This window comes from Mytilus galloprovincialis, chromosome 3, assembly GCF_965363235.1.
Source record: "Mytilus galloprovincialis chromosome 3, xbMytGall1.hap1.1, whole genome shotgun sequence".
In the NCBI taxonomy this organism is placed as follows: Eukaryota; Metazoa; Mollusca; class Bivalvia; order Mytilida; family Mytilidae; genus Mytilus; species Mytilus galloprovincialis.
In genome coordinates this window covers 29512-55208 of record NC_134840.1, presented here as the reverse complement: position 1 = coordinate 55208, position 25697 = coordinate 29512, and the positions used below count along the sequence as shown (strand labels likewise).

Sequence of the window (25697 nt, the reverse complement as noted above, 5' to 3'; positions counted from 1 at the left end):
CAACTTGGATTTTCATCAAACTATGTAGGTATCTTAGATATATATTAAGCTTAATGAATCCAATGTCATTTAGTTTTTTGTTGTATTGCTGAAAATGAAAAATTTAAAAATTAAATTAATCTAGGTCAAAAAAGCTAGAATTTGCAATTCGGACAAAATAGAGATATTACACTTTAATTTTTTATTAACTTTTTCAAATCAACTTGGATTTTCATCAAACTATGTAGGTATCTTAGATATATATTAAGCTTACTGAATCCCATGTCATTTAGTTTTTTGTTGTATTGCTGTAAAATTTAAAAGTTAAATTACTCTAGGTCAAAAAAGCTAGAATTTGCAGTTCGAACAAAATAGAGATAGTACACTTTAATTTTTTTAATAACTTTTTCAAATCAACTTGGATGTTCTTCAAAGTATGCAGCTATCTTACATATATATTAAGCTTACTGAATCCCATGTCAATTTGTTATTTGTTGTATTGCTGTAAAATTTAAGAATTAAAGTTATCTTGGTATAAAAAAGCTAGGATTTGCAATTCGGACAAAATAGAGATAGTACACTTTAATTTTTTTAATAACTTTTTCAAATCAACTTGGATTTTCATCAAACTATGTAGGTATCTTAGATATATATTAAACTTAATGAATCCAATGTCATTTAGTTTTTTGTTGTATTGCTGAAAATGAAAAATTTAAAAATTAAATTAATCTAGGTCAAAAAAGCTAGAATTTGCAATTCGGACAAAATAGAGATATTACACTTTAATTTTTTTAATAACTTTTTCAAATCAACTTGGATTTTCATCAAACTATGTAGGTATCTTAGATATATATTAAGCTTACTGAATCCCATGTCATTGAGTTTTTTGTTGTATTGCTGTAAAATTTAAAAAATAAATTAATCTAGGTCAAAAAAGCTAGAATTTGCAGTTCGAACAAAATAGAGATAGTACACTTTAATTTTTTTAATAACTTTTTCAAATCAACTTGGATGTTCTTCAAACTATGCAGCTATCTTACATATATATTAAGCTTACTGAATCCCATGTCAATTAGTTATTTGTTGTATTGCTGTAAAATTTAAGAATTAAAGTTATCTTGGTATAAAAAAGCTAGGATTTGCAATTCGGACAAAATAGAGATATTACACTTTAATTTTTTTAATAACTTTTTCAAATCAACTTGGATTTTCATCAAACTATGTAGGTATCTTAGATATATATTAAGCTTACTGAATCCCATGTCATTTAGTTTTTTGTTGTATTGCTGGAAAATTTAAAAATTAAATTACTCTAGGTCAAAAAAGCTAGAATTTGCAGTTCGAACAAAATAGAGATAGTACACTTTAATTTTTTTAAAAACTTTTTCAAATCAACTTGAATGTTCTTCAAACTATGCGGCTATCTTACATATATATTAAGTTTACTGAATCCCATGTCAATTCGTTATTTGTTGTATTGCTGAAAAATTTAAGAATTTAAAGTTATCTTGGTATAAAAAAGCTAGGATTTGCAATTCGGACAAAATAGAGATAGTACACTTTAATTTTTTTAATAACTTTTTCAAATCAACTTGGATGTTCATCAAACTATGCAGCAATCTTACATATATATTAAGCTTACTGAATCCCATGTCAATTTGTTATTTGTTGTATTGCTGTAAAATTTAAGAATTAAAGTTATCTTGGTATAAAAAAGCTAGGATTTGCAATTCGGACAAAATAGAGATAGTACACTTTAATTTTTTTAATAACTTTTTCAAATCAACTTGGATTTTCATCAAACTATGTAGGTATCTTAGATATATATTAAGCTTAATGAATCCAATGTCATTTAGTTTTTTGTTGTATTGCTGAAAATGAAAAATTTAAAAATTAAATTAATCTAGGTCAAAAAAGCTAGAATTTGCAATTCGGACAAAATAGAGATATTAAATAAAGGCAACAGTAGTATACTGCTGTTCAAAACTCATAAATCCATGGACAAAAAACAAAATCGGGGTAACAAACCAAAACCGAGCGAAACGCATTAAATATAAGAGGAGAACAACGACACAACATCGAAACGCAACACACACAGAAACAGACCAATCATCAGACAAAACACCACGAGAATAACAAATGTAACATGAAAACCAAATACATGAATTTGGGATAGACAAGTACCGTGCCACGTCTTATCTCAATATCTCAAAAATAAGAGAAAACACAAACGACTCAACGTTAAAATGCAACACAAAGAGAAACGAACAATATATAACAATGACCATCTTCCTGACTTGGTACAGGACACTTTTAAAGGGGAATAAAAGTGGTGGGTTGAACCTGGTTTTAAGGCATGCCAAACCTCGCACTTTAATGGCAAAGTTAAATATAACATTGAAATGACAACATAATATTACAGGACTACAATACAAATAAATACACTTTAATTTTTTATTAACTTTTTCAAATCAACTTGGATTTTCATCAAACTATGTAGGTATCTTAGATATATATTAAGCTTACTGAATCCCATGTCATTTAGTTTTTTGTTGTATTGCTGTAAAATTTAAAAGTTAAATTACTCTAGGTCAAAAAAGCTAGAATTTGCAGTTCGAACAAAATAGAGATAGTACACTTTAATTTTTTTAATAACTTTTTCAAATCAACTTGGATGTTCTTCAAAGTATGCAGCTATCTTACATATATATTAAGCTTACTGAATCCCATGTCAATTTGTTATTTGTTGTATTGCTGTAAAATTTAAGAATTAAAGTTATCTTGGTATAAAAAAGCTAGGATTTGCAATTCGGACAAAATAGAGATAGTACACTTTAATTTTTTTAATAACTTTTTCAAATCAACTTGGATTTTCATCAAACTATGTAAGTATCTTAGATATATATTAAACTTAATGAATCCAATGTCATTTAGTTTTTTGTTGTATTGCTGAAAATGAAAAATTTAAAAATTAAATTAATCTAGGTCAAAAAAGCTAGAATTTGCAATTCGGACAAAATAGAGATATTACACTTTAATTTTTTTAATAACTTTTTCAAATCAACTTGGATTTTCATCAAACTATGTAGGTATCTTAGATATATATTAAGCTTACTGAATCCCATGTCATTGAGTTTTTTGTTGTATTGCTGTAAAATTTAAAAAATAAATTAATCTAGGTCAAAAAAGCTAGAATTTGCAGTTCGAACAAAATAGAGATAGTACACTTTAATTTTTTTAATAACTTTTTCAAATCAACTTGGATGTTCTTCAAACTATGCAGCTATCTTACATATATATTAAGCTTACTGAATCCCATGTCAATTAGTTATTTGTTGTATTGCTGTAAAATTTAAGAATTAAAGTTATCTTGGTATAAAAAAGCTAGGATTTGCAATTCGGACAAAATAGAGATATTACACTTTAATTTTTTTAATAACTTTTTCAAATCAACTTGGATTTTCATCAAACTATGTAGGTATCTTAGATATATATTAAGCTTACTGAATCCCATGTCATTTAGTTTTTTGTTGTATTGCTGTAAAATTTAAAAATTAAATTACTCTAGGTCAAAAAAGCTAGAATTTGCAGTTCGAACAAAATAGAGATAGTACACTTTAATTTTTTTAAAAACTTTTTCAAATCAACTTGAATGTTCTTCAAACTATGCGGCTATCTTACATATATATTAAGCTTACTGAATCCCATGTCAATTCGTTATTTGTTGTATTGCTGAAAAATTTAAGAATTTAAAGTTATCTTGGTATAAAAAAGCTAGGATTTGCAATTCGGACAAAATAGAGATAGTACACTTTAATTTTTTTAATAACTTTTTCAAATCAACTTGGATTTTCATCAAACTATGTAGGTATCTTAGATATATATTAAGCTTACTGAATCCCATGTCATTGAGTTTTTTGTTGTATTGCTGTAAAATTTAAAAAATAAATTAATCTAGGTCAAAAAAGCTAGAATTTGCAGTTCGAACAAAATAGAGATAGTACACTTTAATTTTTTTAATAACTTTTTCAAATCAACTTGGATGTTCTTCAAACTATGCAGCTATCTTACATATATATTAAGCTTACTGAATCCCATGTCAATTAGTTATTTGTTGTATTGCTGTAAAATTTAAGAATTAAAGTTATCTTGGTATAAAAAAGCTAGGATTTGCAATTCGGACAAAATAGAGATATTACACTTTAATTTTTTTAATAACTTTTTCAAATCAACTTGGATTTTCATCAAACTATGTAGGTATCTTAGATATATATTAAGCTTACTGAATCCCATGTCATTTAGTTTTTTGTTGTATTGCTGTAAAATTTAAAAATTAAATTACTCTAGGTCAAAAAAGCTAGAATTTGCAGTTCGAACAAAATAGAGATAGTACACTTTAATTTTTTTAAAAACTTTTTCAAATCAACTTGAATGTTCTTCAAACTATGCGGCTATCTTACATATATATTAAGCTTACTGAATCCCATGTCAATTCGTTATTTGTTGTATTGCTGAAAAATTTAAGAATTTAAAGTTATCTTGGTATAAAAAAGCTAGGATTTGCAATTCGGACAAAATAGAGATAGTACACTTTAATTTTTTTAATAACTTTTTCAAATCAACTTGGATTTTCATCAAACTATGTAGGTATCTTAGATATATATTAAGCTTACTGAATCCCATGTCATTTAGTTTTTTGTTGTATTGCTGTAAAATTTTAAAATTAAATTACTCTAGGTCAAAAAAGCTAGAATTTGCAGTTCGAACAAAATGGACATAGTACACTTTATTTTTTTTAATAACTTTTTCAAATCAACTTGGATGTTCATCAAACGATGCAGCTATCTAACATATATATTAAGCTTAATGAATCCCATTTCATTTAGTTTTTTGTTGTATTGCTGTAAAATTTAAAAATTAAATTACTCTGGGTCAAAAAAGCTAGAATTTGCAGTTCGAACAAAATGGACATAGTACACTTTAATTTTTTTAATAACTTTTTCAAATCAACTTGGATGTTCATCAAACTATGCAGCAATCTTACATATATATTAAGCTTACTGAATCCCATGTCAATTTGTTATTTGTTGTATTGCTGTAAAATTTAAGAATTAAAGTTATCTTGGTATAAAAAAGCTAGGATTTGCAATTCGGACAAAATAGAGATAGTACACTTTAATTTTTTTAATAACTTTTTCAAATCAACTTGGATTTTCATCAAACTATGTAGGTATCTTAGATATATATTAAGCTTAATGAATCCAATGTCATTTAGTTTTTTGTTGTATTGCTGAAAATGAAAAATTTAAAAATTAAATTAATCTAGGTCAAAAAAGCTAGAATTTGCAATTCGGACAAAATAGAGATATTACACTTTAATTTTTTATTAACTTTTTCAAATCAACTTGGATTTTCATCAAACTATGTAGGTATCTTAGATATATATTAAGCTTACTGAATCCCATGTCATTTAGTTTTTTGTTGTATTGCTGTAAAATTTAAAAGTTAAATTACTCTAGGTCAAAAAAGCTAGAATTTGCAGTTCGAACAAAATAGAGATAGTACACTTTAATTTTTTTAATAACTTTTTCAAATCAACTTGGATGTTCTTCAAAGTATGCAGCTATCTTACATATATATTAAGCTTACTGAATCCCATGTCAATTTGTTATTTGTTGTATTGCTGTAAAATTTAAGAATTAAAGTTATCTTGGTATAAAAAAGCTAGGATTTGCAATTCGGACAAAATAGAGATAGTACACTTTAATTTTTTTAATAACTTTTTCAAATCAACTTGGATTTTCATCAAACTATGTAGGTATCTTAGATATATATTAAACTTAATGAATCCAATGTCATTTAGTTTTTTGTTGTATTGCTGAAAATGAAAAATTTAAAAATTAAATTAATCTAGGTCAAAAAAGCTAGAATTTGCAATTCGGACAAAATAGAGATATTACACTTTAATTTTTTTAATAACTTTTTCAAATCAACTTGGATTTTCATCAAACTATGTAGGTATCTTAGATATATATTAAGCTTACTGAATCCCATGTCATTGAGTTTTTTGTTGTATTGCTGTAAAATTTAAAAAATAAATTAATCTAGGTCAAAAAAGCTAGAATTTGCAGTTCGAACAAAATAGAGATAGTACACTTTAATTTTTTTAATAACTTTTTCAAATCAACTTGGATGTTCTTCAAACTATGCAGCTATCTTACATATATATTAAGCTTACTGAATCCCATGTCAATTAGTTATTTGTTGTATTGCTGTAAAATTTAAGAATTAAAGTTATCTTGGTATAAAAAAGCTAGGATTTGCAATTCGGACAAAATAGAGATAGTTAACCCTAACCCTAACCCTAACTTAATAACTTTTTCAAATCAACTTGGATTTTCATCAAACTATGTAGGTATCTTAGATATATATAAAGCTTACCGAATCCCATGTCATTTAGTTTTTTGTTGTATTGCTGAAAAATTTAAAAATTAAATTAATCTAGGTCAAAAAAGCTAGAATTTGCATTTCGAACAAAATGGACATAGTACACTTTAATTTTTTTAATAACTTTTTCAAATCAACTTGGATGTTCATCAAACTATGCAGCTATCTTACATATATAATAAGCTTACTGAATCCCATGTCAATTAGTTATTTGTTGTATTGCTGTAAAATAAAAGAATTAAGTTATCTTGGTATAAAAAAGCTAGGATTTGCAATTCGGACAAAATAGAGATAGTACACTTTAAATTTTTTAATAACTTTTTCAAATCAACTTGGATTTTCATCAAACTATGTAGGTATCTTAGATATATATTAAGCTTAATGAATCCAATGTCATTTCGTTTTTTGTTGTATTGCTGAAAATGAAAAATTTAAAAATTTAAAGTTATCTTGGTATAAAAAAGCTAGGATTTGCAATTGGGACAAAATAAAGATAGTACACTTTAAATTTTTTAATTACTTTTTCAAATCAACTTGAATTTTCATCAAACTATGTAGGTATCTTAGATATATATTAAGCTTACTGAATCCCATGTCATTGAGTTTTTTGTTGTATTGCTGAAAAATTTAAAAATTAAATTACTCTAGGTCAAAAAAGCTAGAATTTGCAGTTCGAACAAAATAGAGATAGTACACTTTAAATTTTTTAATAACTTTTTCAAATCAACTTGGATTTTCATCAAACTATGTAGGTATCTTAGATATATATTAAGCTTAATGAATCCAATGTCATTTAGTTTTTTGTTGTATTGCTGAAAATGAAAAATTTAAAAATTTAAAGTTATCTTGGTATAAAAAAGCTAGGATTTGCAATTCGGACAAAATAGAGATAGTACACTTTAATTTTTTTAATAACTTTTTCAAATCAACTTTGATTTTCATCAAACTATGTAGGTATCTTAGATATATATTAAGCTTAATGAATCCAATGTCATTTAGTTTTTTGTTGTATTGCTGTATCTTTTGTAAATTTTTTCATCCTTAGTGCCAAAAACAACGGAATGATAATGCTGTTGTATAATATTCTAACAGAATTTAACATTACAATTTTAGACAACATGTTTTGAATATAAATTAAAGAAAATAAATAGTTCACTTTTTATTGAGATCGATATAGATATTACTCACCTGACTCTTTTAAAGCTATTAATTTAGTAAAATTATTCATCCATATTGGCAAAAAGAACAGAATTTAAATGTCGTTGTATAATTTTTTAATAAAATAGAAAATATTAGCATCTTCATTGTATGCGACATCATTTGTTTGAATTTCTTTTCATTAATGTCTAACCATATATATCAAAAAGAAGATGTGGTATGATTGCCAATGAGACAACTGTCCACAAGAGACCAAAATGACACTAACATTAACAACTACAGGTCACTGTACAGCCTTCAACAATGAGCAAAGCCCATACTGCATAGTCAGATATAATAGGCCCAAATAAGACCATGTAACAAACCAATCTGAAGTTTAAAAAGTAATCAATTATCAGACCAGTTCAAAAATATATATAGAAACAAAAGAACTTTTGTCACTATTTAATACTTTTAGCAGAAATATAAGTAGCTTTAGACTACTGGAATTTTCATTTTTTGTAAAACATTTCATCTTTAGTACCAAAAATAACAGAATTATAAAGCCGTTGTATAATATTCTAACAGAATTAAACATTACAATTTTAGACTACATGTTTTGAAATAACTAAATATGAAACCAGTTCAAGAATATTAATAAAATAAAAGAAATAGTGTCACTTTTTATTGAGATCGATATAGATATTACTCACCTAACTCTTTTAAAGCTATCAATTAAGTAAAATTATTCCTCCGTATTGGCAAAAAGAACAGAATTTAATGTTGTTTAGTTTTCTAATAAAATTGAAAAAAATAGCATCTTTGTTTTATGCAATGTCAATTTTTTTTTCATTTCTTAACTTAGATTTCTTCTCATTAATGTCTAACAAACCAATCTGAAGTTTATAAAGTAATCAGTTATCAGAAACGTCAGGAATATATAGAAACAAAAGACATTTTACCACTATTTCATGCTTTTAGCATAAAAATAAGTAACTTACAGATGACTAGAACTTTCATGTTTTTTTAATTTTCATCCTTAGTGCTTCAATAACAGAATGATAATGCCGTTGTATAATATTCTAACAGAATTAAACATTTTTCTATAATGAGAGTGCAAGAATATTAATAAAATAAAAGAAGTAGTGTCTCTTTTAATTGAGATTGATATAATTATTACTCATCTGACTCTTCTTAAGCTATTGAATATAAAAAAAAACTTAATTTAGATGTTTTCATATAAAATTCTAATAAAATTGAGGAAAAAAAAATGCAATTCTAAACATACATTTATATTAATAAAATAAAAGAAGTGGCATCACTTTTTATTGTGATAGATATGAATATTACTAACTGAAATATTACTTATTTCCATTAATGGGACAACATATTTGCAATTGAAAACTAAAAATTCTTCACTTTCATGTGTAGCAAATCTGAGGTATAAAAATACTCAAATGTCAGGCCAGTACAAAAATATTGTAAAAAGGAAAATCACAAGTAAAATTACAATCATCTTTTATCATTTTGGACATCAATTTAGATTATAGACTCATAGAGCTCTTGTTTTTTTTTGTTTAACTATTCATCGTTACATAATTAAACATAATTAAGATGACGTTGTATAGGATTTTAAAACAAATGAAAATTTAGGCACTTCATTTGCATGTGGCAACTCATTTTGCCATTTAAAACTACCTTTTTTATATATATAAAATCTATTCAGTGGAATAAAAATACCCAAATATTAAGGCAGTAAAAAATAATAATAAAATAAAAGAAGTGTTGTCACTTTTTAATTGTTATGGATATGCATATTTCTAATAGTACACTTATAGAGCTATCAGTCTTGTAAAACTATTCCTCCTTAGAGAAAAAAAAAAAAGAACAGAACTTTTATGCAATTTTATTGAAAAAAGAAATATTGTCACTTTTTATCATTATCGACATAATTAATGCTAACATTTGACTTATAAAGCTCTTTATTTTTGTAAAACCACTCATCCTTATGGACATAAAGAACATAATTTAGATGCCCTTTGTATAATTTTCTAAAACAAATGAAAACTTGGCACTTTTTTTGTGTGTGGCAATAAATTTTGCAATTTTAAACTTAAATTTCTTTACCTTTATGTCTTAAAATCAATTCTGTGGAGTATGAATTACCAAAATATGATGGCAGTTCAACAATATTAATGAAATAAAAGAAACTTTAACTTTTTATTGTGATGGATATTCATATTAATAACTGCATCTTTTTGTAATGTCACATCATTTTTTTTTTTAATATTTTTTTCACATTTAGGTTTAACAGACCAATCTGAGGTTTAAAAAGTAATCAATTATCAGACCAGTACAAAGATATTAGTGAGAAAAAGAAATATTGTCACCTTTAATCATTATTGACAAAGTTAATGCTAACCTTATACTTATTCAGCTCTCTAGTTTTGTAAAACCACTCTTCCTTCAGAACAAAAAGAACATAATTTTTAGGCTTTTATATGATATACTGAAACAAATATACATATTGGCAACATTTTTTTTGTGTGGCATCAAAATTTGCAACTTTAGACTTAAATTTCTATACCTGTCTTAAAATCCATGTTGTTGAGTAAGAATTACCAAAATATTGTGGCAGTACAAGAATATAAAAATAAAGAAGTATCGTCACTTGTTATTGTTATTTATGTACACCCTACTCTTATACATCTCTCTTTTTTTGGTAAAACTATTCTTCCTTAGGGAGAAAAAGAACAGATTTGTAATGCTGTTGTATAGTATTTTAATAAAATGGAACATATGGCACCTTTGTTTTATGCAACAATAATTATTAAATTTCTAAACTTAAACTTCACATTTATGTCTACATAAATCAATCTAAGTTATGAAAAGTACCCAATTAGCAGACTAGTTCAAATTATATAAATAATCAAAGACATATTGTTATTATTTAACGCTATCAACATACATATATGTAACTATAGACTACTGTAAATTCAGAAATTAATGCGAGGTTTTTATTATTGCAAAAAATGCGACAGAGTTGTAAACGCAATAATTTAAACTCGCATTTTGAAATATCTTATATCAATTAAACAAGATTTTTCTCAAAATCGTATAAATTAAAATCGCATTTAAGTCTAAAATGACAAAATTGCCATGATAAATGCACGCAATGATTTCTGATTTTACAGTATTAGAATACTCAATTTTTGCAGAACTATTCATCCTTACTGACAAAAAGAACAGAATTTTAATGTTCTTGTAAAATATTCTAACAAAATTAAAAATATTGATATTTTTTTTATATTGTGAAACAACATGTTTTGCAATTTCGAAAGTAAATATTCTTCACTTTTATGTGTAAATTTCCAACATGAAGTATAAAAATGACTCAAATAACAGACCAGTACAAAAATATTAATGAAAAAAGGAAATATTGTCACTTTTAATCATTATCGACATGATGCTAACTCTAGACTTATACAGCTCTCTTTTTGTTGTTCATCCTTGAGAACAAAAAGAACATCATTTAAATGTTGTTGTATAATTTACCAGCAAGATTAGAAAAACATTTTGGCAAGTGACTTCAAATTATTCAATTGTAAACCTATTTTTTTTACCTATATTTTTAAAAATCATTTCTGTGAAAAAAAATAACCAAATATGAAGCAATTTCATGAATGTTAATAAAATAAACAAAAGTATTGTCACTTTTTATCCTGATTAATATAAATATTATATATATAATTGTCCCCTAAAAATGTGATCATATATTTTAAATGCTTTGTTTTAATATTTCAGACTTATAAGTGTGTCATCTGTACAAAGGATTTTAAATCCAGATATGCTCTACGACGACATGAGAGATTAGTGCATAAGGTAATTATATGGTACAAAATCTTTAAGCAGTATCAAACATGAGTTGATTTTATATAATTGTAATTTGTGTCATACAAATGTAACAGTGAAATGAAATTATATCATATAATTTGTTTCATACAAATGCAGAATGAGATTTCTGGTTTTATTATCGACAATGTTAATGAGAGATATCGTTCTGATTGCATCTGGGATATCTGCACCTATCTTTATCAACTGTTTATTCAAGTTCAATCATTTATCAAATTTCAATAATGGTTTAAATTTTATTCAGTTCTTCGACTATGGATTTTACCTTATTGTACAGAAACGAAAATATGTGATATACTATAAGTCATAAGTTAAAAAAAGTAGGGATCTGTAGACAATTGCATTGTGACAGTTGTTATCCATTCGTTTGATGTGTTTGAACTTTTGATTTTGCCATTTGATTTGGGACTTTCCTTTTTGAATTTTTTTCAGAGTTCAGTATTTTTGTGTTTTTACTTTTTAAACATTTCAAAATCGTATGTATTGGCGTGTTGTTGAACATTTGTTTTTGTAAGATTTTATTAGATATATTAATTGATTACCAATACAAGATATTTTAAGATAACAACTTATATTTCATTTTCATATTTATACAGGCTGGACCACCTTCAACTCCAGCAGTGTCACCTGCCCCAGCAGTGTCACCTGCCCCAGTGTCACCTGCCCCAGCAGTGTCACCTGCCCCAGCAGTGTCACCAACCCTAGCACCGTCACCAACTCCAGGTGCAGTTCAGATAGTAGACTTCAACGACATGTTAGTAATAGACACTCATTTAGATCTGCTGCAAATGGAGCCTTCAGTATTTCTTTTATTTTCAATCCCCCATATGTCTGAGGAGTAGGTCAAAATAACCACTAATACATAGTTTAAAAGGAACATTCTTTATCTTTGAAAAAATTACAATCTTTGTTTTTGTTAGTGTATACTTGTTAGAATGTTTGATGTAAAAATGTAAATATAATTTAACTGTAGATATATTTTTTTCAGTATTATTTTTATTTTCAAACCCCCATATTTCCGAGTAGTAGGTCAAAAAAATAACCACCAATGCATCAAATACAGTCTACCACTTTTTTTTTCGAGCTTAAGAGAAGTTTCCGTTGTAATTATATAGCAGACCAAGATAAACATATGAATCTTTAATTTCAATAATTTCATTACATAGTTTAAAAGGAACATTCTTATGAAACTTTCTCTTTGAAAAAATTACAATCTTTGTTTTTGTTAGTGTATACTTGTTAGAATGTTTGATGTAAAAATGTAAATATAATTTAACTGTAGATATATTTTTTCCAGTATTATTTTTATTTTCAAACCCCCATATTTCCGAGTAGAAGGTCAAAAAAATAACCACCAATGCATCAAATACAGTCTACCACTTTTTTTTTCGAGCTTAAGAGAAGTTTCCGTTATAATTACATAGCAGACCAAGATAAATATATGAATCTTTAATTTCATTACATAGTTTAAAAGGAACATTCTTATGAAACTTTCTCTTTGAAAAAATTACAATCTTTGTTTTTGTTAGTGTATACTTGTTAGAATGTTTGATGTAAAAATGTAAATATTATTTTTTTAGTGCTTGTTTTTTGGGTCTACTTTTTGTGCTATGTGAGTGTGGAGTAGTTTGTATGTGTTATTTATAAGGCATGAGTGTTTGTTTTGAAATGAAATGCAAGGTTTTTAGTGCTAACTGTATGAGAGTGTACGTTTTAGTGTTTACTTTTGTTGTATTTGTTAACTGCATACATACATGTATATTTTGTTGTGAATATCACCACAAATAAAAGATCCATTACTGTTTTGTTCTTATTTCTCCATGAACAATTCATTTATTTCCAGAGAAATAGATCATGAAAAAACACCTCAAAATCTAGCTCATGGTATTCTTTGTCTCTCTGTGTTGTTTCTTGTGTAGTAATTAGGTCTTTCCACTTTTCTGTGGAAAGACCTATTGTATTTGTTCTGATTATTATTATTATTATTAAGTCTTTCCACTTTTCTGTTTCAGTGGAAAGACTTATTGTTTTTGTTCTGATTATTAAGTCTTTCCACTTTTCTTTTCTGTGGAAAGACTTATTGTTTTTCTTCTGATTATTTTTTTTTTTCTTCCGCCTAATTTTGTTCTTGCGATAAATATTTGTTTCACAATATGTCGCTTAGATATTTGGTATATGATATTGAACAGTTTATGCGCTTTTGAAATTTACCCTGCGTAACCGAATACTTTTCTTTATAGGAGTTATCTCCCCAAACACTGTTTTCCTTGTGTTCACTACTCCTTCGCAACCGTAAAAGATTAAGACAAATTTATTTTACAAAATTGCTTGTTATATCCTTCACATGATTTGTCCTATTTTGACCGAAGCGATATGAACGCTCCATATGAAAGTTATTTCCCCTTATGCATTTAATATAAGTGATATGCATTTCTATCTTGTAAACCATAAGTGATAGAGACCTAGGATCTTTTGATTTGAGGTCCTTGGTCCAAAAAAATGAAAATTAGGTCAAGGTCAAAGGTGAAGGTCATATTCTAATATTTTAATTTGGCTCATTTCCACTCATTTCCAGAAACCGTATAAGATATCGACAAATTATTTTTTCTAAATTGTTTGTTGTGACATGTAGTAACACGTAAATTTTGATTGCAAGGGTACGTTGAACGTAAATGTGAGTTTTCTCCCCTCTGTTATTAAAAAATAGGCGTATGGTGATATAACTCATAAACCAAATAAAATTAAGACCTATGGTCTTTTGATTTGAGGTCCTTGGTTTATGACCTTGAAATTGTTGTCCATGAAACTTTGGTGAATTGTTTATATCTATTGATGTAAGCTCCCTTTCAATTCTTATAAATTTCAGATTTTAAGTTTTGGATTTATGGGGCTTTATTCATAAAAAAAAGGGGTATTTTCAACACTTCGGACAATAACTCAAAAAGGCTTTCACCAATGTCCATGAAACTGGTGAATTGTTTATATCTATTGATGTAAGCTCCCTTTCAATTTTTATAAATTTCTGATTTTACATTTCTGTGTTATGAATTTTTATGCTTAAAAAAGGGGTGATTTTCCAATTTTGGGACAATAACTAACACTTTCACAAAATTTTATGCAACTTTGATGAATTGTTTATATCTATTGACATAAGCTCCCTTTCCATTTTTATAAATTTTAGATTTTACGTTTTCTTAAGTTATGAATTTTTATACTTAAAAAAGGGGGATTTTATGAAACTTTGGTGAATATATTAATGTAACATCCCTTTTGATTTGTATATATATTTCTAGTTGATCATATAAATTCATTTAAAGCATAAAAGACAAGTTAAAAGAGCAGCGGGCGTATCATGCGCTAAAGCGCAGCCCTTTATTTATTATTATTATTATTTATTTTTTTTTCCGCCAAATTTTGTTCTTGCGATAAATATTTGTTTCGCAATATGTCGCTTAGATATTTCTAATATGGTATCGTATAGTTTATGCGCTTTTAAATTTCACCCTGCTAAGGGGAACCATTTACTTTGTAAGAGTTATCTCCCTATTCACTGTTTATCATCTGTGTGCATCTCCTTCGTAACAAAAAAAGATAGCAACAAAATTCCTTTTACATATTGTTCGTTACATCCTCAGGAATTTTTGGCTAATTTGGATCAAAGAGATTCGATGACATTTTATAGGAGTTATCTACCTTTACAAAATAAATTTGTCGGTATCTCATGTCATTTTGTGTTATGTTGTATTGCTGTCAAATTTAAGAATTTCATTATTCTAGGTAAAAAAAGCTAGGATTTGCAATTCAGACAAAATAGAGATAGTACACTTTGATTTTTTTTACAACTTTTTTAAATCAACTTGGATTTTCATCAAACTATGCAGCTATCTTAGATATCTATAAGGCTTACTGAATCCACTGTCATTTTGTTTTTTGTTATATTGCTGTCAAATTTTAGAATTAAATTATCTTGGTAAAAAAAAAGCTAGAATTTGCAGGTCGGACAAAATAGAGATAGTACACTAATTTTTTTAATAACTTTTTCCAATCAGATTGGATTTTCATCAAACTATGCAGCTATTTCAGATATATACTAAGCTTACTGAATCCCAGGTCATTTTGTTTTTTGTTGTATTGCTGTAAAATTTAAGAATCGAAAGATGTTTTTTAAATTTTTGTTTTTCGGTCAGTGTTTTACGTTAGGGTCAAGGTTACATGTTAGGGTTAGCTTCAGGGAAGTAACTTTGACGGGGGTAAGTGAGGTGACCTTTTTCAATTCTGCGAATGTTTGCCCTTTTTGTGACTGCGCATGCGTCAGAAATTTCAAAGTACAGAGTATGAAAAGTGCCTTTGACTTCAATCTTAAAACAGGTGTAGAATAGATTTGAGTAGAGATATTTTCTTAAAGTTAACTGTTCCGAAAAGATGAAAAGGCGATCTAGAGGATGGAAACTTATTGGTTTTACTAAAGTGTACGCCGCACTTTCCGACCTCTCTGAAGAAACGTTTGTATTATTATTCTTTTTTGGTCAAGGTTTTAGGTTAGGATCAAGGTTATATGTTAGGGTTAGGTTCATGTTACTTTCAACTCTGCGAATGTTTGCCCTTTTTGTGACTGCGCATGCGTCAGAAATTTCCAAAATATTTCTAGGTACAGAGTATGAAAAGTGCCTTTGACTTCAATCTTCAAACAGGTGTAGAATTGATTCGAGTAGAGATACTTTCTTAAAGTTAACTGTTCCGAAAAGATGAAAAAGGAATCTAGAGGATGGAAGCTTATTGCATTGACTTAAGTGTACGGCCGCACTTTCCGACTTGTCTGAAGACACGTTTCTGGTTGTTTTTTTTTTTTTTTTTTTTTGTCAGTGTTTGGGTTTGGGTCAAGGTAAGTGTTAATGTTAGGTTCAAGGTAGTAATTTCGACGAGGAAAGTGGACTTTGACGAGGGTAAGTGAGGTGCACTTTTTCACCTTTTCGAATGTTTGCCCTTTTTGTGACTGCGCATGCGTCAGAAATTTCCAAAATATTTTTAGGTACAGAGTATGAAAAGTGCCTTTGACTTCAATCTTCAAATAGGTGTAGAATGGATTCGAATAGAGATATTTTCTAAAAGTTAACTGTTCTGAAAAGATGAAAAGGCGATCTAGAGGATGTCAACTTATTGGTTTTACTGCAGTGTATGGCCGCACTTTCCGACCTCTCTGAGGAAACGTTTGTATTATATTTTTTTTGGTCAGGGTTTTAGGTTAGGGTTAAGTGTTAGGGTTAGGTTCAGAGAAGTAACTTTGACAAGGGTAAGTGAGGTGCCCTTTTCAACTCTGCGAATGTTTGCCCTTTTTGTGACTGCGCATGCGTCAGAAATTTCCAAAATATTTCTAGGTACAGAGTATGAAAAGTGCCTTTGATTTCAATCTTCAAACAGGTGTAGAATTGATTCGAATAGAGATATTTTCTTAAAGTTAACTGTTCCGAAAAGATGAAAAGGCAATCTAAAGGATGGCAGCTTATTGGATTGACAGAAGTGTACGGACGCACTTTCCGACCTCTCAGAAGACACGTTTCTGTTTTTTTTGTTTTTTTTTGTCAGTGTTTGGATTAGGATCTAGGTAAGTGTTGGGGTTAGGTTCAAGGTAGTAATTTTGACGAGGGCAGTGGACTTTGACGAGGGTTTTTGAGGTGCACTTTTTCATCTGTTCGAATGTTTGCCCTTTTAGTGAGTACGCCTGCGTCAGAAATTTCCAAAAATAAATATCTATGTACAGAGTATGAAAAGTGCCTTTGACTTCAATCTTTACACAGGTGTAGAATTGATTCGAATAGAGATATTTTCTTAAAGTTAACTGTTCTGAAAAGATGAAAAGGCGATCTAGAGGATGGAAACTTATTGGTTTTACTGAAGTGTACGGCCGCATTTTCCGACCTCTCCGAAGAAACGTTTGTATTATATTTTTTTTTGGTCAGGGTTTTAGGTTAGAGTCAAGGTTAAGTGTTAGGGTTAGTTTCAGGGAAGTAACTTTGACAAGGGTAAGTGAGGTGCCCTTTTTCAACTCTGCGAATATTTGCCCTTTTTGTGACTACGCATGCGTCAGAAATTTCCAAAATATTTCTAGGTACAGAGTATGAAAAGTGCCTTTGACTTCAATCTTCAAATAGGTGTAGAATGGATTCGAATAGAGATATTTTCTAAAAGTTAACTGTTCCGAAAAGATGAAAAGGCGATCTAGAGGATGGAAACTTATTGGTTTTACTAAAGTGTACGCCGCACTTTCCGACCTCTCTGAAGAAACGTTTGTATTATTATTCTTTTTTGGTCAAGGTTTTAGGTTAGGGTCAAGGTTATATGTTAGGGTTAGGTTCATGTTACTTTCAACTCTGCGAATGTTTGCCCTTTTTGTGACTGCGCATGCGTCAGAAATTTCCAAAATATTTCTAGGTACAGAGTATGAAAAGTGCCTTTGACTTCAATCTTCAAACAGGTGTAGAATTGATTCGAGTAGAGATACTTTCTTAAAGTTAACTGTTCCGAAAAGATGAAAAAGGAATCTAGAGGATGGAAGCTTATTGCATTGACTTAAGTGTACGGCCGCACTTTCCGACTTGTCTGAAGACACGTTTCTGGTTGTTTTTTTTTTTTTTTTTTTTTGTCAGTGTTTGGGTTTGGGTCAAGGTAAGTGTTAATGTTAGGTTCAAGGTAGTAATTTCGACGAGGAAAGTGGACTTTGACGAGGGTAAGTGAGGTGCACTTTTTCACCTTTTCGAATGTTTGCCCTTTTTGTGACTGCGCATGCGTCAGAAATTTCCAAAATATTTTTAGGTACAGAGTATGAAAAGTGCCTTTGACTTCAATCTTCAAATAGGTGTAGAATGGATTCGAATAGAGATATTTTCTAAAAGTTAACTGTTCTGAAAAGATGAAAAGGCGATCTAGAGGATGTAAACTTATTGGTTTTACTGCAGTGTATGGCCGCACTTTCCGACCTCTCTGAGGAAACGTTTGTATTATATTTTTTTTGGTCAGGGTTTTAGGTTAGGGTTAAGTGTTAGGGTTAGGTTCAGGGAAGTAACTTTGACAAGGGTAAGTGAGGTGCCCTTTTCAACTCTGCGAATGTTTGCCCTTTTTGTGGCTACGCATGCGTCAGAAATTTCCAAAATATTTCTAGGTACAGAGTATGAAAAGTGCCTTTGATTTCAATCTTCAAACAGGTGTAGAATTGATTCGAATAGAGATATTTTCTTAAAGTTAACTGTTCCGAAAAGATGAAAAAGGCAATCTAAAGGATGGCAGCTTATTGGATTGACAGAAGTGTACGGACGCACTTTCCGACCTCTCAGAAGACACGTTTCTGTTTTTTTTGTTTTTTTTTGTCAGTGTTTGGATTAGGATCTAGGTAAGTGTTGGGGTTAGGTTCAAGGTAGTAATTTTGACGAGGGCAGTGGACTTTGACGAGGGTTTTTGAGGTGCACTTTTTCATCTGTTCGAATGTTTGCCCTTTTTGTGAGTACGCCTGCGTCAGAAATTTCCAAAAAAAAATATCTATGTACAGAGTATGAAAAGTGCCTTTGACTTCAATTTTCACACAGGTGTAGAATTGATTCGAATAGAGATATTTTCTTAAAGTTAACTGTTCTGAAAAGATGAAAAGGCGATCTAGAGGATGGAAACTTATTGGTTTTACTGAAGTGTACGGCCGCACTTTCCGACCTCTCTGAAGAAACGTTTGTATATATTTTTTTTGGTCAGGGTTTTAGGTTAGGGTCAAGGTTAAGTGTTAGGGTTAGGTTCAGGGAAGTAACTTTGACAAGGGTAAGTGAGGTGCCCTTTTTCAACTCTGCGAATATTTGCCCTTTTTGTGGCTACGCATGCGTCAGAAATTTCCAAAATATTTCTAGGTACAGAGTATGAAAAGTGCCTTTGACTTCAATCTTCAAACAGGTGTAGAATTGATTCGAGTAGAGATATTTTCTTAAAGTTAACTGTTCCGAAATGATGAAAAGGCAATCTAGAGGATAGAAGCTTATTGGATTGACTGGAGCGTATGGCCGCACTTTCCGACCTCTCTGAAGACACGTTTCTGTTTTTTTTGTCAGTGTTTGGATGAGGGTCAAGGTAAGTGTTAGGGTTAGGTTCAAGGTAGTAATTTTGACGAGGGCAGTGGACTTTGACGAGGGTTTTTGAGGTGCACTTTTTCATCTGTTCGAATGTTTGCCCTTTTTGTGAGTACGCCTGCGTCAGAAATTTCCAAAAATAAATATCTATGTACAGAGTATGAAAACCTTTTTTTATATTTCTTTATTTTAGAGGTAAGCTTCTGGCCAAGTGTCACTGATTCTGTCGCAAATCATTTACTTCAATAACCAATCAATTGTATTCTGAAAGAAGTTGATTTGTTTTCTGTACGAATACATGAAATATTTCTCACTGAACGTTATGTTTGCAATCGATGTTCAAATACAAATCTACAGTATCTATATGAAAGAGACTTAATAATATATTTTTTTTATTATTATTCTACACATGCATATTTGAAGGATCGAAATAATCAGTTCTACAAATGGGTGTTATTTTTAAAGACTTGAAACTTTACAATTATCAAGTGAATCCATGAAATTTTTATCGACGCACCAAACTTTCATCGTGCATAGCTCATTTTCCGATTTAACGATCTTCTTACTTGTTCATTACATTCTAAAATTAAAATCCTTCACAAATTGCAAAAACTTGTATTCTCTAGATCGCCTTTTCATCTTTTCAGAACAGTTAACTTTAAGAAAATATCTCTATTCGAATCCATTCTACACCTGTGTGAAAATTGAAGTCAAAGGCACTTTTCATACTCTGTACATAGATATTTTTTTTTTGAAATTTCTGACGCAGGCGTACTCACAAAAAGGGCAAACATTCGAACAGATGAAAAAGTGCACCTCAAAAACCCTCGTCAAAGTCCACTGCCCTCGTCAAAATTACTACCTTGAACCTAACCACAACACTAACCTAGATCCTAATCCAAACACTGACAAAAAAAACCCAAAAAAAAACAGAAACGTGTCTTCTGAGAGGTCGGAAAGTGCGTCCGTACACTTCAGTCAATCCAATACGCTGCCATCCTTTAGATTGCCTTTTCATCTATTCGGAACAGTTAACTTTAAGAAAATATCTCTACTCGAATCAATTCTACATCTGTTTGAAGATTGAAATCAAAGGCACTTTTCATACTCTGTACCTAGAAATATTTTGGAAATTTCTGACCCATGCGCAGTCACAAAAAGGGCAAACATTCGCAGAGTTGAAAAAGGGCACCTCACTTACCCTTGTCAAAGTTACTTCCCTGAACCTAACCCTAACACTTAACCTTGACCCTAACCTAAAACCCTGACAAAAAAAAATATCATACAAACGTTTCCTCAGAGAGGTCGGAAACTGCGGCCATACACTTCAGTAAAACCAATAAGTTTCCATCCTCTAGATCGCCTTTTCATCTTTTCAGAACAGTTAACTTTAAGAAAATATCTCTATTCGAATCAATTCTACACCTGTGTAAAGATTGAAGTCAAAGGCACTTTTCATACTCTGTACATAGATATTTATTTTTGGAAATTTCTGACGCAGGCGTAGTCACAAAAAGGGCAAACATTCGAAAAGATGAAAAAGTGCACCTCGAAAACCCTCGTCAAAGTCCACTGCCCTCGTCAAAATTACTACCTTGAACTTAACCCTAACACTTACCTTGACCCTAATCCAAACACTGACAAAAAAAAAACCAGAAACGTGTCTTAGAGAGGTCGGAAAGTGCGGCCGTACACTCCAGTCAATCCAATAAGCTTCTATCCTCTAGATTGCCTTTTCATCATTTCGGAACAGTTAATTTTAAGAAAATATCTCTACTCGAATCAATTCTACACCTGTTTGAAGATTGAAGTCAAAGGCACTTTTCATACTCTGTACCTAGAAATATTTTGGAAATTTCTGACGCATGCGTAGTCACAAAAAGGGCAAATATTCGCAGAGTTGAAAAAGGGCACCTCACTTACCCTTGTCAAAGTTACTTCCCTGAACCTAACCCTAACACTTAACCTTGACCCTAACCTAAAACCCTGACCAAAAAAAAATATAATACAAACGTTTCTTCGGAGAGGTCGGAAAATGCGGCCGTACACTTCAGTAAAACCAATAAGTTTCCATCCTCTAGATCGCCTTTTCATCTTTTCAGAACAGTTAACTTTAAGAAAATATCTCTATTCGAATCAATTCTACACCTGTGTAAAGATTGAAGTCAAAGGCACTTTTCATACTCTGTACATAGATATTTATTTTTGGAAATTTCTGACGCAGGCGTACTCACAAAAAGGGCAAACATTCGAACAGATGAAAAAGTGCACCTCAAAAACCCTCGTCAAAGTCCACTGCCCTCGTCAAAATTACTACCTTGAACCTAACCCCAACACTTACCTAGATCCTAATCCAAACACTGACAAAAAAAAACAAAAAAAAAGAAACGTGTCTTCTGAGAGGTCGGAAAGTGCGTCCGTACACTTCTGTCAATCCAATAAGCTGCCATCCTTTAGATTGCCTTTTCATCTTTTCGGAACAGTTAACTTTAAGAAAATATCTCTATTCGAATCAATTCTACACCTGTTTGAAGATTGAAATCAAAGGCACTTTTCATACTCTGTACCTAGAAATATTTTGGAAATTTCTGACGCATGCGCAGTCACAAAAAGGGCAAACATTCGCAGAGTTGAAAAGGGCACCTCACTTACCCTTGTCAAAGTTACTTCCCTGAACCTAACCCTAACACTTAACCCTAACCTAAAACCCTGACCAAAAAAAATATAATACAAACGTTTCCTCAGAGAGGTCGGAAAGTGCGGCCATACACTGCAGTAAAACCAATAAGTTTACATCCTCTAGATCGCCTTTTCATCTTTTCAGAACAGTTAACTTTTAGAAAATATCTCTATTCGAATCCATTCTACACCTATTTGAAGATTGAAGTCAAAGGCACTTTTCATACTCTGTACCTAAAAATATTTTGGAAATTTCTGACGCATGCGCAGTCACAAAAAGGGCAAACATTCGAAAAGGTGAAAAAGTGCACCTCACTTACCCTCGTCAAAGTCCACTTTCCTCGTCGAAATTACTACCTTGAACCTAACATTAACACTTACCTTGACCCAAACCCAAACACTGACAAAAAAAAAAAAAAAAAAAAAAACACCAGAAACGTGTCTTCAGACAAGTCGGAAAGTGCGGCCGTACACTTAAGTCAATGCAATAAGCTTCCATCCTCTAGATTCCTTTTTCATCTTTTCGGAACAGTTAACTTTAAGAAAGTATCTCTACTCGAATCAATTCTACACCTGTTTGAAGATTGAAGTCAAAGGCACTTTTCATACTCTGTACCTAGAAATATTTTGGAAATTTTTGACGCATGCGCAGTCACAAAAAGGGCAAACATTCGCAGAGTTGAAAGTAACATGAACCTAACCCTAACATATAACCTTGACCCTAACCTAAAACCTTGACCAAAAAAGAATAATAATACAAACGTTTCTTCAGAGAGGTCGGAAAGTGCGGCGTACACTTTAGTAAAACCAATAAGTTTCCATCCTCTAGATCGCCTTTGCATCTTTTCGGAACAGTTAACTTTAAGAAAATATCTCTACTCAAATCTATTCTACACCTGTTTTAAGATTGAAGTCAAAGGCACTTTTCATACTCTGTACTTTGAAATTTCTGACGCATGCGCAGTCACAAAAAGGGCAAACATTCGCAGAATTGAAAAAGGTCACCTCACTTACCCCCGTCAAAGTTACTTCCCTGAAGCTAACCCTAACATGTAACCTTGACCCTAACGTAAAACACTGACCGAAAAACAAAAATTTAAAAAACATCTTTCGATTCTTAAATTTTACAGCAATACAACAAAAAACAAAATGACCTGGGATTCAGTAAACTTAGTATATATCTGAAATAGCTGCATAGTTTGATGAAAATCCAATCTGATTGGAAAAAGTTATTAAAAAAATTAGTGTACTATCTCTATTTTGTCCGACCTGCAAATTCTAGCTTTTTTTTTACCAAGATAATTTAATTCTAAAATTTGACAGCAATATAACAAAAAACAAAATGACAGTGGATTCAGTAAGCCTTATAGATATCTAAGATAGCTGCATAGTTTGATGAAAATCCAAGTTGATTTAAAAAAGTTGTAAACAAAATCAAAGTGTACTATCTCTATTTTGTCTGAATTGCAAATCCTAGCTTTTTTTACCTAGAATAATGAAATTCTTAAATTTGACAGCAATACAACATAACACAAAATGACATGAGATACCGACAAATTTATTTTGTAAAGGTAGATAACTCCTATAAAATGTCATCGAATCTCTTTGATCCAAATTAGCCAAAAATTCCTGAGGATGTAACGAACAATATGTAAAAGGAATTTTGTTGCTATCTTTTTTTGTTACGAAGGAGATGCACACAGATGATAAACAGGGAATAGGGAGATAACTCTTACAAAGTAAATGGTTCCCCTTAGCAGGGTGAAATTTAAAAGCGCATAAACTATACGATACCATATTAGAAATATCTAAGCGACATATTGCGAAACAAATATTTATCGCAAGAACAAAATTTGGCGGAAAAAAAAATAAATAATAATAATAATAAATAAAGAGCTGCGCTTTAGCGCATGATACGCCCGCTGCTCTTTTAACTTGTCTTTTATGCTTTAAATGAATTTATATGATCAACTAGAAATATATATACAAATCAAAAGGGATGTTACATTAATATATTCACCAAAGTTTCATAAAATCCCCCTTTTTTAAGTATAAAAATTCATAACTTAAGAAAACGTAAAATCTAAAATTTATAAAAATGGAAAGGGAGCTTATGTCAATAGATATAAACAATTCATCAAAATTGCATAAAATTTTGTGAAAGTGTTAGTTATTGTCCCAAAATTGGAAAATCACCCCTTTTTTAAGCATAAAAATTCATAACACAGAAATGTAAAATCAGAAATTTATAAAAATTGAAAGGGAGCTTACATCAATAGATATAAACAATTCACCAGTTTCATGGACATTGGTGAAAGCCTTTTTGAGTTATTGTCCGAAGTGTTGAAAATACCCCTTTTTTTTATGAATAAAGCCCCATAAATCCAAAACTTAAAATCTGAAATTTATAAGAATTGAAAGGGAGCTTACATCAATAGATATAAACAATTCACCAAAGTTTCATGGACAACAATTTCAAGGTCATAAACCAAGGACCTCAAATCAAAAGACCATAGGTCTTAATTTTATTTGGTTAATGAGTTATATCACCATACGCATATTTTTTAATAACAGAGGGGAGAAAACTCACATTTACGTTCAACGTACCCTTGCAATCAAAATTTACGTGTTACTACATGTCACAACAAACAATTTAGAAAAAATAATTTGTCGATATCTTATACGGTTTCTGGAAATGAGTGGAAATGAGCCAAATTAAAATATTAGAATATGACCTTCACCTTTGACCTTGACCTAATTTTCATTTTTTTGGACCAAGGACCTCAAATCAAAAGATCCTAGGTCTCTATCACTTATGGTTTACAAGATAGAAATGCATATCACTTATATTAAATGCATAAGGGGAAATAACTTTCATATGGAGCGTTCATATCGCTTCGGTCAAAATAGGACAAATCATGTGAAGGATATAACAAGCAATTTTGTAAAATAAATTTGTCTTAATCTTTTACGGTTGCGAAGGAGTAGTGAACACAAGGAAAACAGTGTTTGGGGAGATAACTCCTATAAAGAAAAGTATTCGGTTACGCAGGGTAAATTTCAAAAGCGCATAAACTGTTCAATATCATATACCAAATATCTAAGCGACATATTGTGAAACAAATATTTATCGCAAGAACAAAATTAGGCGGAAGAAAAAAAAAAATAATCAGAAGAAAAACAATAAGTCTTTCCACAGAAAAGAAAAGTGGAAAGACTTAATAATCAGAACAAAAACAATAAGTCTTTCCACTGAAACAGAAAAGTGGAAAGACTTAATAATAATAATAATAATCAGAACAAATACAATAGGTCTTTCCACAGAAAAGTGGAAAGACCTAATTACTACACAAGAAACAACACAGAGAGACAAAGAATACCATGAGCTAGATTTTGAGGTGTTTTTTCATGATCTATTTCTCTGGAAATAAATGAATTGTT

General features: G+C 30.1%; 1 protein-coding gene across 4 annotated transcripts in view; it reads left to right on the top strand.

Moving 5' to 3' along the window:
* LOC143066883 (uncharacterized) overlaps nucleotides 1–13277 on the top strand; it is a 99912-nt gene extending 86635 nt beyond the window's left edge. For all 4 annotated transcript variants that reach the window (XR_012975769.1, XR_012975767.1, XR_012975768.1 and 1 more), the window contains exons 3-4: nucleotides 11368–11445; nucleotides 12072–13277. The gene's annotated coding sequence lies outside the window, so the exon portion shown is untranslated. The remainder of the gene's footprint in view (nucleotides 1–11367; nucleotides 11446–12071) is intronic.
* The last annotated feature ends 12420 nt before the right edge of the window (nucleotides 13278–25697 follow it).